Source organism: Arachis ipaensis, chromosome B3, assembly GCF_059453495.1.
Source record: "Arachis ipaensis isolate K30076 ecotype BB chromosome B3, ASM5945349v1, whole genome shotgun sequence".
Lineage (NCBI taxonomy): Eukaryota > Viridiplantae > Streptophyta > Magnoliopsida > Fabales > Fabaceae > Arachis > Arachis ipaensis.
Window position 1 is genome coordinate 134,100,655 of NC_142438.1, and position 14,624 is coordinate 134,115,278.

Here is a 14,624-nt window from a genome sequence, read left to right on the forward strand (position 1 = left end):
CAAGATTGGAAAATACATTTCGATCCCTCATGTTTTAAAACGCGTGACAATTAGATCCCTACATCGAGTTGGGCTTCAAAACGGCAACGAAACATGCTGACCTGGAAGGGTAGAGTATTAGGTGTCCGTTTTAGTTGCTGATGTGGATGGAGAACAAATTTTTAATGGACAAATTAGTCCTTGATGCCTAACATCTTGCCTCTGTGATGCGAGTTTCTGCTCAATGACCCTCCTACTCTCATCATTTTGATTATTCTGAAACTTGTTCATAGCTTGCTCTAATTGATTCAAAACCTCCATTTCACTATACAAATTCTTAGTGTTACTAACATACCTATCCATCTTCCTCACCATACATTCCATATGCTTAACCAAGAACCCTAATTCATTGACATCTATGACCCCACTCACAATGTCACCATACACATACTCAAATCCCTGCAATAATGCAGGAACAGAACACTTCTTCCCTAACCATATTTATGTAAGACTATATATATAAACACTAGCACTAAAATGAAGGCCTAAATTTGAGAGTTTTAAACTAATTCTAATCCTAACACATACAGTAATACCTGCAAGGATTTTTCGAGAGAAGTAGCAACCTTATACATGTATGTATCACCTGTGCAATACCATAAAAAATTGCATTCCAAGAATTAAGTCACTATTTTCTGGGAGCACAAATGTTGGAGATCATTCGATATATCAAAAGCATCATCCAGATGCTTGAAATTGACCTTGAAATATACACACAAACACATTAAACTGGGACCACTAAATACACAAATTATTAATTTGCCATCACCTTCTTGGTCTGGTTGAAGTGGTATATCCGAACATGGCACAAACATATAAGGCAACCAACTGAGAAGAAGCTGACATCAAGCTAACCAATATCCTTTTCCGAAGCTTAGTCGAACAAGAACCTTGAGGTAGCCATGTCACCAGCCTTTGCATAGCCATCAATCATGATCGTGAAAGAAGCAACACTCTTTTCCGGCATAGCATCAAGCACTACCCTAGCATTGCCCAAATTTTTCACCTTCACAAAATCCCATATCATCGCATTCCATGATGCCACATTCCTCTGAGGCATTTCATCAAACAGCCTCTTTGCCTCCACCATATTTCCAACCTTCACATAGCCAACCACCATAGCCGTCTATGAAACTACATTCTTCTTAGACATTTCCACATTTCCACATACATATCAACCATACATATCAACCAAACAGGTTCCAACAAACATATCACCTTCAACCCCCACACCTCAACGCCGAGCCATGGAGATATTTTCCTTCGCAGGATCTGCACATGCTTGAACAGGCCTTAATCACAGAAGAATAAGTGTACCTATCAGAAAGAGACTCATGTGCCTTCATGCGAATAAAAGCAGAGAGGGCATCGAAAAAGTAACTTCCTTTGGTGTGGGCTCCGATGAGGGAGTTCCAGAGAAAAGGGGAAGGGCCAAGGATGTGGTCGAAGACGGAGGTGTAATATGAAGCAGTGGTGGCAAAGGAGGCGGAAAGGAAAATGAAGCGGGAGATGATAAGGTGATCTTGCTCTATACCTCGTTGGATGATGGAGGCGTGGACTTGGTAGAGGTGATGAATGGTCTTGCAGGCCTTAAGAAGGGTGATAATGGCGGCAGTTGAACGCGGTAGAGAAGAAGAGTGTCAAAATATTGAATTCATCGGAAGAACGGCGTCGTTTTGGCCTTAAGGGACAAATTTGTCCACTAATAATTTGTCCCAATCCACTTCAGCAAGTATAAACGGACATGTCATTCTCTACCCCTCCATGTCAGCTGGCTCCGTTGCCTTTTTTGTCCAAAATGGACGGAGGGGTATAATTGTCGGCCGTTTTAAAACGTGAGGGATCGAAATGTATTTTCCAATCTTGAGGGACAAAAATGTCCTCGTTTTAAAAGGTTAGGGACCTATTTGTCTTTTATTCTTATTTAAAAAAAAGTGTAAATATAAATATTTATTTATAATATTTAAAGAAATAGATAAATAAATGTTAATATATAATTTTTTTTAATTATTTTTGTTAGAATGGACGTATTTTTCTGTATGTTTATTAACAAATAATTTGACTATTAATTAATTATATAATTGTTAATAAAATATGCTAATATTTGTTAAATATTTTAATAAATAAAATCTTAAAATAAATATGTGAATATTTTAAAATATTTATATTGATGTCGATTTATTATTTGTAAGAATTATTATTTATTTAAACTAATAAATATATTTTTGTTGATGCAGCTGATGAGCGGATATTTTATACCCTTTTTGGGGTTAATTTCATATAGTTTTTAGTATGTTTTAGTTAGTTTTTAGTTTATTTTCATTAGTTTCTAGGCAAAATTCATATTTCTGGATTTTACTATGAGTTTGTGTGTTTTTCTATAATTTCAGGTATTTTCTGGCTGAAATTGAGGGAGCTGAGCAAAAATCTGATTCAAGCTGAAAAAGGACTGCTGATACTGTTGGATCCTGACCTCTCTGCACTCGGAATGGAATTTCTGGAGCTACAGAAGTCCAATTGACGCGCTTCTAATTGCGTTGAAAAGTAGACATCCAGGGCTTTCCAGCAATATATAATAGTCCATACTTTGCTCAAGGATAGACAACGTAAACTGGCGTTCAACGCCAGTTCCATGTTGCAGTCTGGCGTCCAGCGCCAGAAACAAGTTACAAGTTGGAGTTCAACGCCAGAAACAGGTTACAACCTGGCGTTGAATGCCCAAAACAGCCCAGGCACGTGAGAGGCTTTAGTCTCAGCCCCAGCACACACCAAATGGGCCCCAGAATTGGATTTCTGCACTATCTATCATAGTTTACTCATTTTCTGTAAACCTAGGTTACTAGTTTAGTATTTAAACAACTTTTAGAGATTTATTTTGTATCTCATGACATTTTAGATCTGAACTTTGTAATCTCTGATGGCATGAGTCTCTAAACTCCATTGTTGGGGGTGAGGAGCTCTGCCGTGTCTCGATGAATTAATGCAAGTATTTCTGTTTTCTATTCAATCACGCTTGTTCCTATCTAAGATGTTCATTCGCGCCTCATTATGATGAATGTGATGATCCGTGACTCTCATCACCATTCTCAACCTATGAACGTGTGCCTGACAACCACTTCCGTTCTATATTAGATTGAATGAATATCTCTTAGATTCCGTAATCGGAATCTCTGTGGTATATGCTAGAATTCATTGGCAGCATCCTTGAGAATCCGGAAAGTCTAAACCTTGTCTGTGGTATTCCGAGTAGGATTCTGGGATTGGATGACTGTGACGAGCTTCAAACTCGCGAGTGCTGGGCGTAGTGACAGACGCAAAAGGATAACAAATCCTATTCCGGTATGATCGAGAACCTACAGATGATTAGCCATGCGGTGACAGCGTACCTGGACCATTTTCACTGAGAGGAAGGATGGTAGCCATTGACAACGGTGATCCACCAATACACAGCTTGCCATAGGAGAGACGTGCGTGCGTGAAGAAGAAGATAGGGAGAAAGCAGAGATTCAAAAGACAAAGTATCTCCAAAACTCCAACATATTCTCATTTACTGCATAACAAGTAACCTTTAATTCATGCTCTCTTGTTCATTTGCAAGTCAATTGATAACCATAAATTAATATCCTGACTAAGAGTTGCAAGATAACCATAGCTTGCTTCAAACCAACAATCTCCGTGGAATCGACCCTTACTCACGTAAGGTATTACTTGGACGACCCAGTGCACTTGCTGTTTAGTTGTGCGGAATTACATAGTGTGAAGTAATTTTCGTGCACCAAGTTTTTGGCGCCGTTGCCGGGGATTGTTCGAGTTTGAACAACTGACGGTGAATCTTGTTGCTTAGATTAGGAAAATTTTGTCTTTTGGGTCAGAGTCTTTTATATTCGTTTCAAAAAAAATATATTTCATTCTTAGTTATTAAAAAATACTTCTTCAAAACAAGTGTTACATTTACAGCTCAATTGGCTAGAGCATTGGTTTATGTTCTTGATGATTGGGCACCGGTTCTATTAAAAATCTTTTTCAAAAATAATTTTTCTTGATTTAATCTTGTGCCAAACTTTAAGTTTGGTGTTTTCTTGTTAATCTTTCTATAATTTTCGAAAATTTTAGTTTGGTTTTCTAAAAATTTTAAGTTTGGTGTTCTTTCTTCATGTTCTTGTGTTCTTGTGAGTCTTCAAAGTGTTCTTGAGTTTTCCTTATGTCTTGATCTTAAAATTTTTAAGTTTGGTGTTCCTTGGTGTTTTCCCTCCAAAATTTTCGAAAACAAGGAGCATTAGATCTAAAAATTTTAAATCTTGTGATATCTTATTGTTTTTCTCTTTCCTCTTTAAATTCAAAAATATCTTTTCTCTCTATTTTAAAGCAAATTTTCGAAATTTACTTTTAAAATTCAGATTTTTTTTTCAAAATTTAAAATCTTTTTTCAAATCATATCTTTTCCAATCAAATCCTTTCAATCTTATCTTTTTCAAAACTTTCTAACCATTTTTTTCTCTCTCTCCATTTTTCGAAAATCTTCACCCATTTTTTATTTATTTTATTTTAATTTATTTTATTTTTGAAATAAATAAATAAATAAAAATATATTTTTTTTACATCATCTCCCTTTCTCCATCATGGATCTAAGTGGAAATGAACAGTCCAGAAGGACTCTGGGGTCATATGCTAACCCCACTACTGCTTCATATGGGAGTAGTATCAGTATACCCTCCATTGGAGTCAGTAGCTTTGAGTTGAATCCTCAGCTCATTATCATGGTGCAGCAAAGTTGCCAGTATTCCGGTCTTCTACAGGAAGAACCTACAGAGTTTCTGGCACAATTTTTACAAATTGCTGACACAGTACATGATAAGAAAGTAAATCAGGATATCTACAGATTATTACTGTTCCCATTTGCTGTAAAAGACCAAGCTAAGAGGTGGTTAAATAACCAACCTAAGGCTAGCATAAAGACATGAAAACAGCTGACAGAAAAATTCCTGAATCAATACTTTCCTCCAAAATGGATGACACAGCTAAGGCTGGACATCCAAGGCTTTAAACAAGGAGATAATGAATCTCTTTATGATGCCTGGGAGAGATACAGAGAGATGCTAAGAAAATGCCCCTCTGAAATATTTTTAGAGTGGGTTCAGCTAGACATCTTCTATTATGGGCTTACAAAAAGAGCTCAGATGTCTCTAGACTACTCAGCTGGTGGATCTATCCACATGAGGAAGACAATTGAAGAAGCTCAAGAGCTCATTGATACAGTTGTCAGAAATCAGCATCTGTACTTAAGCAGCGAAACTTCCATGAAAGAAGAGGCTAAAACAGTGACTACTGGACTCAGTCCTGCTGAACAAGCTACTGAATTCAATCAGCAATTGGATTTTCTAACAAAACAGTTAGCCGAATTCAAGGAGAGACTACAAGAGACAAGGACGGCTAATATAAATATGGAAGAACAATTAAAGCAAACAAAGCAGCAACTGTCAAAACAAATAACAGAAGAATGCCAAGCAGTTCAATTAAGAAGTGGGAAAACATTAAATACCCCACCTCAAGGCAGTAGGAAGCCAAGAAATGAGCAAACTACCCAATTTCCATCTGAGAACAGTAAGAACCCGGGGAAAAATGATTCTGGCGCTAAAACGCCAGAAATTGGGTGGAAGGCTGGCGCTGAACGTCCAAACCATGCTCAGGACTGGCGTTCAATGCCAGAAACAAGCAAGGAACTGGTGTTGAACGCCCAAAGGAAGCACAGTTCTGGCGTTCAGACGCCAGGAACAGATGAGGAGTTGGCGTCTAACGTCACTCCAGCTTCCAACCCTGGCACTCAATTGCCAGTGAGGGATCAGACACACACAAGTGCTGATGACAACCCCTCTAAAAAGGCTTCTTCAACCACTTCTGTAGGAAATAAACCTGCAACAACCAAAGTTGAGGAGTATAAAGCCAAGATACCTTATCCTCAAAAACTCCGCCAAGAGGAGCAGGATAAGCAATTTGCTCGCTTTGCAGATTATCTCAGGACTCTTGAAATAAAGATTCTGTTTGCAGAAGCACTTGAGCAAATACCTTCTTATGCCAAGTTCATGAAAGAGATCTTAAGTCATAAGAAGGATTGGAGAGAAACTGAAAAAGTTCTCCTCACTGAAGAATGCAGTGCAGTCATTCTGAAAAGCTTCCCTAAAAAGCTTAAAGATCCCGAAAGCTTTCTGATACCATGCATATTAGAGGGTAATTGCACCAAGACAGCATTATGTGATCTTGGGGCAAGTATCAACCTAATACCTGCATCCACTATCAGAAATCTTGGTTTAACTGAAGAAGTTAAACCAACCCGGATATGTCTTCAACTTGCTGATGGCTCCATTAAATACCCATCAGGCATGATTGAGGACATGATTGTCAGGGTTGGGCCATTCGCATTTCCCACTGACTTTGTAGTGCTGGAGATGGAGGAGCACAAGAGTGCTACTCTCATTCTAGGAAGACCTTTCCTAGCAACTAGACGAACTCTCATTGATGTCCAACAGGGGAAATAACCCTGAGAGTCAATGAGGATGAGTTTAAGTTGAATGCTGTCAATGCCATGCAGCATCCAGACACACCAAAAGACTGCATGAAAGTTGATCTTATTGACTCTTTGGTGGAAGAGATCAACATGGCTGAGAGTATCGAATCAGAGCTGGAAAACATCTTTAAAGATGTTCCACCTGATCTAGAGGATTCAGAGGAATTGAAAGAGTCTCTGAAATTTCCTCAGGAAGAGGAAAATTCTCCTAAACCCGAGCTCAAACCATTACCACCATCCCTGAAATATGCATTTCTGGGAGAAGGTGATACTCTTCCAGTGATCATAAGCTCTGCTTTAAATCCACAGGAAGAGGAAGCACTAATTCAAGTGCTAAGGACACACAAGACAGCTCTTGGGTGGTCCATAAGTGACCTTAAGGGCATAAGCCCAGCTAGATGCATGCACAAGATCTTATTGGAGGATAATGCTAAGCCAGTGGTTCAACCACAGAGGCGGCTAAATCCAGCCATGAAGGAAGTGGTGCAGAAAGAGGTCACCAAATTACTGGAGGCTGGGATTATTTATCCTATTTCTGATAGCCCCTGGGTGAGCCCTGTCCAAGTTGTCCCCAAAAAGGGAGGCATGACAGTGGTTCATAATGAAAAAAATGAACTGGTTCCTACAAGAACAGTTACAGGGTGGCGCATGTGTATTGACTACAGAAGGCTCAATACAGCCACCAGGAAGGATCATTTTTCTTTACCATTCATAGACCAGATGCTAGAGAGACTAGCAGGTCATGATTATTACTGCTTTTTGGACGGCTATTCAGGCTACAACCAAATTGCAGTAGATCCCCAGGATCAAGAGAAAACAGCATTCACATGTCCATCTGGAGTATTTGCTTACAGAAGGATGCCATTTGGGCTGTGTAATGCACCTGCAACCTTTCAGAGATGCATGTGCTCTATTTTCTCTGATATGGTGAAAAAATTTCTGGAAGTCTTCATGGATGACTTCTCAGTATATGGAGACTTATTCAGCTCCTGTCTTGATCACCTGACACTGGTTTTGAAAAGATGCCAAGAGACCAACCTGGTTTTAAACTGGGAAAAATGTCACTTTATGGTGACTGAAGGAATTGTCCTTGGGCATAAAATTTCAAACAAGGAAATAGAGGTGGATCAAGCTAAAATAGAGGTAATTGAAAAATTACCACCACCTGCCAATGTTAAGGCAATCAGAAGCTTTCTGGGGCATGCAGGATTCTACAGGAGGTTTATAAAGGATTTTTCAAAAATTGCAAAACCTCTAAGCAATCTGCTAGCTGCTGACACGCCATTTGTATTTGACACAGAGTGCCTGCAGGCGTTTGAAACTCTGAAAGCTAAGCTGGTCACAGCACCAGTTATCTCTGCACCAAACTGGACATTGCCATTCGAATTAATGTGTGATGCCAGTGATCACGCCATTGGTGCAGTATTGGGGCAGAGGCATGACAAACTTCTGCATGTCATTTATTATGCTAGCCGTGTTTTAAATGATGCCCAGAAAAATTACACAACCACAGAAAAGGAATTGCTTGCAGTGGTCTATGCAATTGACAAGTTTAGATCATACTTAGTAGGATCAAAAGTGATTGTGTACACTGACCATACTGCTCTTAAATATCTACTTACAAAGCAGGATTCAAAACCCAGGCTTATAAGATGGGTATTGCTTCTGCAAGAGTTTGATATAGAAATAAGAGACAGAAAAGGGACAGAAAACCAAGTGACTGATCATCTGTCCCGAATAGAGCCAGTAGAAGGGGCGCCCTCTCCCTCTATTGAAATCTCTGAAACCTTTCCGGATGAGCATTTGTTCTCCATTCAGGAAACACCATGGTTTGCATACATTACAAACTATAAAGCTGCAAGGTTCATACCCAAGGTATACAGCAGGCAACAAAAGAAAAAATTAATTTCTGATGCAAAATACTACTTGTGGGATGAACCCTATCTCTTTAAGAGATGTGCAGACGGAATAATCCGTAGGTATGTGCCTAGAGAAGAAGCACAGAGGATCCTATGGCATTGCCATGGATCACAATATGGAGGCCATTTCGGAGGTGAGCGAATAGCAACCAAGGTCCTCCAATGTGGTTTCTACTGGCCTACACTCTACAGAGATTCCTGAGAGTTTGTACGTAACTGTGACAGTTGCCAGAGAGCTGGTAATTTGCCTCATAGTTACGCCATGCCTCAACAAGGAATCTTGGAGATTGAGTTGTTTGATGTATGGGGAATTGATTTCATGGGGCCTTTCCCACCATCATACTCAAACACTTATATTCTGGTGGCAGTTGACTATGTATCAAAATGGGTAGAGGCCATTGCCACACCCACCAATGATACTAAAACAGTACTGAAGTTCCTCCAGAAACATATATTCAGCAGATTTGGTGTCCCTAGGGTACTAATCAGTGATGGGGCACTCACTTCTGCAACAAACAGCTTTACTCCGCCATGGTCCGGTATGGGATTCGCCACAAGGTGGCGACTCCATATCATCCACAGACAAATGGGCAAGCTGAAGTTTCTAACAGAGAACTGAAAAGAATCCTGGAATGGACTGTAAGTACCCGTAGAAAGGATTGGGCACGAAGCTTGGATGATGCTCTGTGGGCTTACAGAACAGCATTCAAGACTCCTATAGGGACCTCTCCGTACCAACTTGTGTATGGTAAGGCTTGTCACCTGCCCGTTGAACTGGAACATAAGGACTACTGGGCAATCAGATTCCTAAACTTTGATGCCAAACTAGCTGGAGAAAAGAGATTGCTCCAGCTGAATGAGCTAGAGGAATTCAGATTCACTGCTTTCGAAAATGCCAAGCTTTATAAGGAGAAATAAAAAAGATGGCATGACAGAAAGCTATCTTCTAGAATCTTTGAACCAGGACAAAAGGTTCTGTTGTTTAACTCTAGGCTCAGGCTATTCCCCGGGAAACTGAAGTCCCGGTGGAGGGGACCATATGTGATTACAAGTGTATCACCATATGGTTATGTGGAGCTTCAAGACATTGACTCTGATAGGAAGTTCATTGTTAATGGACAGAGAATCAAGCATTATCTTGAAGGTAATGTTGAGCAAGAATGCTCAAGGCTGAGGCTAGATTAAAAAGCTCAGCAAGGTCCAGCTAAAGACAATAAAGAAGCGCTTGCTAGGAGGCAACCCAGCCATTGGCATCACTTCCTCTAGCATTTTGCCCTATTCTTGATTTTATTTGTTTATATAAAGTTCATTGATACTAAGGTAAAGAGTCAATTGCATAAGTTTACAAGGTTACAGAAGGATTCATCACACAAAACAGAGAAAAAGAGCTCACTGGCAAGAAAATGCCAGTAAGAGGCACAATTGGGCGTTCAACGCCCAAAAGAAGCATCCACTGGGCGTTGAACGCCAGTAAGGATAGCTACCTGGGCGTTAAACGCCAGAAAGAAGCATCTTCTGGGCGTTGAACGCCAGAAAGAAGCTCCTTCTAGGCGTTTAACGCCAGATTTACAGCGTCCTGGGCGTTCAGAAAAACGCCCAGTGAGAAAGGAGTTCCTGGCGTTCAACGCCAGAAAGAAGCAGCAGCTGGGCGTTGAACGCCCAGGAGAAGTAGCAATTGGGCGTTAAACGCCCAAAACATGCAGCGTTTGGGCGTTTAACGCAAGGATGGTGGGGAGGAGGTAAATTCGTTTTTACTTCATATTTTTCATTTTAATTTTAATTTTCATGTTTCAATTCATGATTTCTTGCATAAACATGTTACAAACCCTGATTTCTAAGAACCCTAATTTCTAAAAACCCTACTTTAAAAATATCAAATGTATCTTAATCCATAAACACAAATTCTTTTTCAATCCAATCCAACTCTTTTTCAAATTTTCCAAAACAAATCTATCTCTTTTCCTTCTAAAATCTTTTCAACTCATCAATATCTTTTTCAAATCTCCACATTATCTTTTTCAAAATCCAAATTTATCTTTTTCAAATATATTTCATATCTTTTCAATTTTAAATCACATCTTTTCATATCATATTTTTTTTAAATCATATCTTCTATTTTATCTTTTTAATATTTTCGAAAATCCCACTCCCTCCCTTTTTAAAACCACATTCGGCCCCCCTCTCATCCACCATTCGACACAAGCTCTCCTTCTACCCATCTCCTTTCTTTTCTTTTACTTGAGGATAAGCAAACCTCTAAGTTTGGTGTGTTTATCCGTGATCACTAAACCATACCCACTAAGATCATGGCTCCTAAAGGAAAACAACCCACTCCAAGAGGCAAGAAAGAGAGCATTCCAAAACCACTTTGGAATCAAGGGAGGTTCTTAACCAAAGAACATTCAGACCATTACTACAAAATAATGGGTCTAAGATCAGTGATCCCGGAAGTCAAGTTCGATCTGAAAGAAGATGAATATCCGGAGATCCAAGAGCAGATTCGAAACAGGAACTGGGAAGTCCTAGCTAATCCTGAAACGAAAGTGGGAAGGAATATGGTTCAGGAATTCTACGCTAATCTGTGGCAAATAAATAGGCAGAGAATATCTGGAACTGCCCTCTATGACTATCGAACTTTGGTCAGAGGAAAGATTGTTCACATCCACCCTGACAAAATCAGGGAGATCTTTAAGCTACCTCAGCTGAAAGATGACCCAGACTCCTTCAATAGGAGAATGATGAGAACAAACAAGGGCCTGGATAAGATTCTAGAGGATATATGCATCCCTGGAGCCAGGTGGACCACCAGCAGCAAGGGTGTCCCAAATCAACTCAAGAGAGAAGATCTCAAACCAGTCGCCAGAGGTTGGCTGGACTTCATTGGGCATTCTATATTACCCACAAGCAACCATTCTGAAGTCACTGTTAAAAGAGTAGTGATGATCCATTGCATTATGTTGGGAAAAGAAGTAGAAGTTCATCAACTGATCCCATCTGAATTTTACATACTTGCTAACAAGAACTCCAAGGATGCCAGGTTGGCTTATCCAAGCTTAATCTCTATGCTCTGCAAAGATGCTGGAGTAAAGATGGGAATAACAGAGTATATCTCAGTGGAGCAACCAATCACTAAAATCACAATGGAAAAACAACAAGTGCAGGATGACCCCACCAAGAGGAGGGCGCAAGAATTCCTCCCGGAAGTCCCTCAATTTGAATATTGGGAACAGCTTGAAGCATTTATTACCAAGTTGCAAGAATCTATGGACCAAATAAAGGAAGAACAGCAAAATCAAAACAGTATGCTCTGCAAACTGCTCAGGGAACAAGAAGAGCAAGGGCGTGACTTAAAGGAACTGAAGCGTCAGAAGTTATCTCTTCAAGGACCAAGCACTCCACAGACTAGAGGAACATCCATATCCCAAACTCAAGGTTGTTGAGCCCTAATCTTAACCTTAACTCTGTGATAATTGTTCTTATTTGAGTTTTACCTTAGTAGTTATAGTAGTAATTAGTAGTTATTTTATCTCCAATTAAGCTATAATTTATTTTTCTCATCATCATTAAACATGAATAAAATAGAAGATTTTCTTTAGGATAAGGAGGCAATATTTTTTGAGTTTTTAATACAAGAAATTCTAATTAATTACATGTGGTGGCAATGCTTTCTGCCTTCTGAATGAATGCCTGAACAGAGCATATGTCTTTGGAATTTGATGTTCTTGAATGTTAAATATGTTGGCTCTTGAAAGAATAATGAATATGAGACAAGTTATTGATAATCTGAAAAATCATAAAAATGATTCTTGAAGCAAGAAAAAGCAGTGAATACAAAGCTTGCAAAAAAAAAAAAACAAGCAGAAAAAGCCAATAGCCCTTAAAACCAAAAGGCAAGGGTAATAAAAAGGATCCAAGGCTTTAAGCATCAGTGGATAGGAGGGCCTAAGGGAATCAAATCCTGATCTAAGCGGCTAAACCAAGCTGTCCCTAACCATGTGCTTGTGGCGTGAAGGTGTCAAGTGAAAACTTGAGACTGAGCGGTTAAAGTCAAGGTCCAAAGCAAAAAGAAGAGTGTGCTTAAGAACCCTGGACACCTCTAATTGGGGACTTTAGCAAAGCTGAGTTACAATCTAAAAAGGTTCACCCAATTATGTGTCTGTGGCATTTATGTATCCAGTGGTAATACTGGAAAACAAAATGCTTAGGGCCACGGTCAAGACTCATAAAAGTAGTTGTGTTCAAGAATCAACATACTAAACTAGGAGAATCAATAACACTATCTGAATTCTAAGTTCGTATAGATGCCAATCATTCTGAGCTTCAATGGATAAAGTGAGATGCCAAAACTGTTCGGAAGCAAAAAGCTACTAGTCTCGCTCATTTAATTAGAATCTGAGCTTCACTCAAAAACTCTGAGATATTATTGCTTCTTGACTTATTTGTATTCTATTTTATTTGTCTAGTTGCTTGGGGACATGCAACAGTTTAAGTTTGGTGTTGTGATGAGCGGATATTTTATACGCTTTTTGGGGTTAATTTCATATAGTTTTTAGTATGTTTTAGTTAGTTTTTAGTTTATTTTCATTAGTTTCTAGGCAAAATTTATATTCCTAGACTTTACTATGAGTTTGTGTATTTTTCTGTAATTTCAGATATTTTCTGGCTAAAATTGAGGGAGCTGAGCAAAAATCTGATTCAGGCTGAAAAAGGACTGCTGATGCTGTTGGATCCTGACCTCTCTGCACTCGGAATGGAATTTCTAGAGCTACAGAAGTCCAATTGATGCGCTTCTAATTGCGTTGGAAAGTAGACATCCAGGGCTTTCCATCAATATATAATAGTCCATACTTTGCTCAAGGATAGACGATGTAAACTGGCGTTCAACGCCAGTTCCATGTTGTAACGCCAGTTCCATGTTGTAGTCTGGCGTCCAGCGCCAGAAACAAGTTACAAGTTGGAGTTCAACGCCAGAAACAGGTTACAACCTGGCGTTGAACGCCCAAAACAGCCCAGGCACGTGAGAGGCTTTAGTCTCAGCTCCAGCACACACCAAGTGGGCCCCAGAAGTGGATTTCTGCACTATCTATCATAGTTTACTCATTTTCTGTAAACCTAGGTTACTAGTTTAGTATTTAAACAACTTTTAGAGATTTATTTTGTATCTCATAACATTTTAGATCTGAACTTTGTAATCTCTGACGGCATGAGTCTCTAAACTCCATTGTTGGGGGTGAGGAGCTCTGCTGTGTCTCGATGAATTAATGCAAGTATTTCTGTTTTCTATTCAATCACGCTTGTTCCTATCTAAGATGTTCATTCGCGCCTCATTGTGATGAATGTGATGATCCGTGACTCTCATCACCATTCTCAACCTATGAACGTGTGCCTGACAACCACTTCCGTTCTACATTAGATTGAATGAATATCTCTTAGATTCCGTAATCGGAATCTTCGTGGTATAAGCTAGAATTCACTGGCAGCATCCTTGAGAATCCGGAAAGTCTAAAGATTGTCTGTGGTATTCTGAGTAGGATTCTGGGATTGGATGACTGTGACGAGCTTCAAACTCGCGAGTGTTGGGCGTAGTGACAGACGCAAAAGGATAGCAAATCCTATTCCGGTATGATCGAGAACCTACAGATGATTAGTCATGCGGTGACAGCGTACCTGGACCATTTTCACTGAGAGGAAGGATGGTAGCCATTGACAACGGTGATCCACCAACACACAGCTTGCCATAGGAGAGACGTGCGTGCGTGAAGAAGAAGATAGGGAGAAAGCAGAGATTCAAAAGACAAAGCATCTCCAAAACTCCAACATATTCTCATTTACTGCATAACAAGTAACCTTTAATTCATGCTCTCTTATTCATTTGCAAGTCAATTGATAACCACAAATTAATATCCTGACTAAGAGTTGTAAGATAACCATAGCTTGCTTCAAACCAACAATCTCCGTGGGATCGACCCTTACTCACGTAAGGTATTACTTGGACGACCCAGTGCATTTGCTGGTTAGTTGTGCGGAATTACATAGTGTGAAGTAATTTTCGTGCACCAGCAGCCTAACAGAAATTTGTTGGTGCGTAAATTGGATCCGCCACA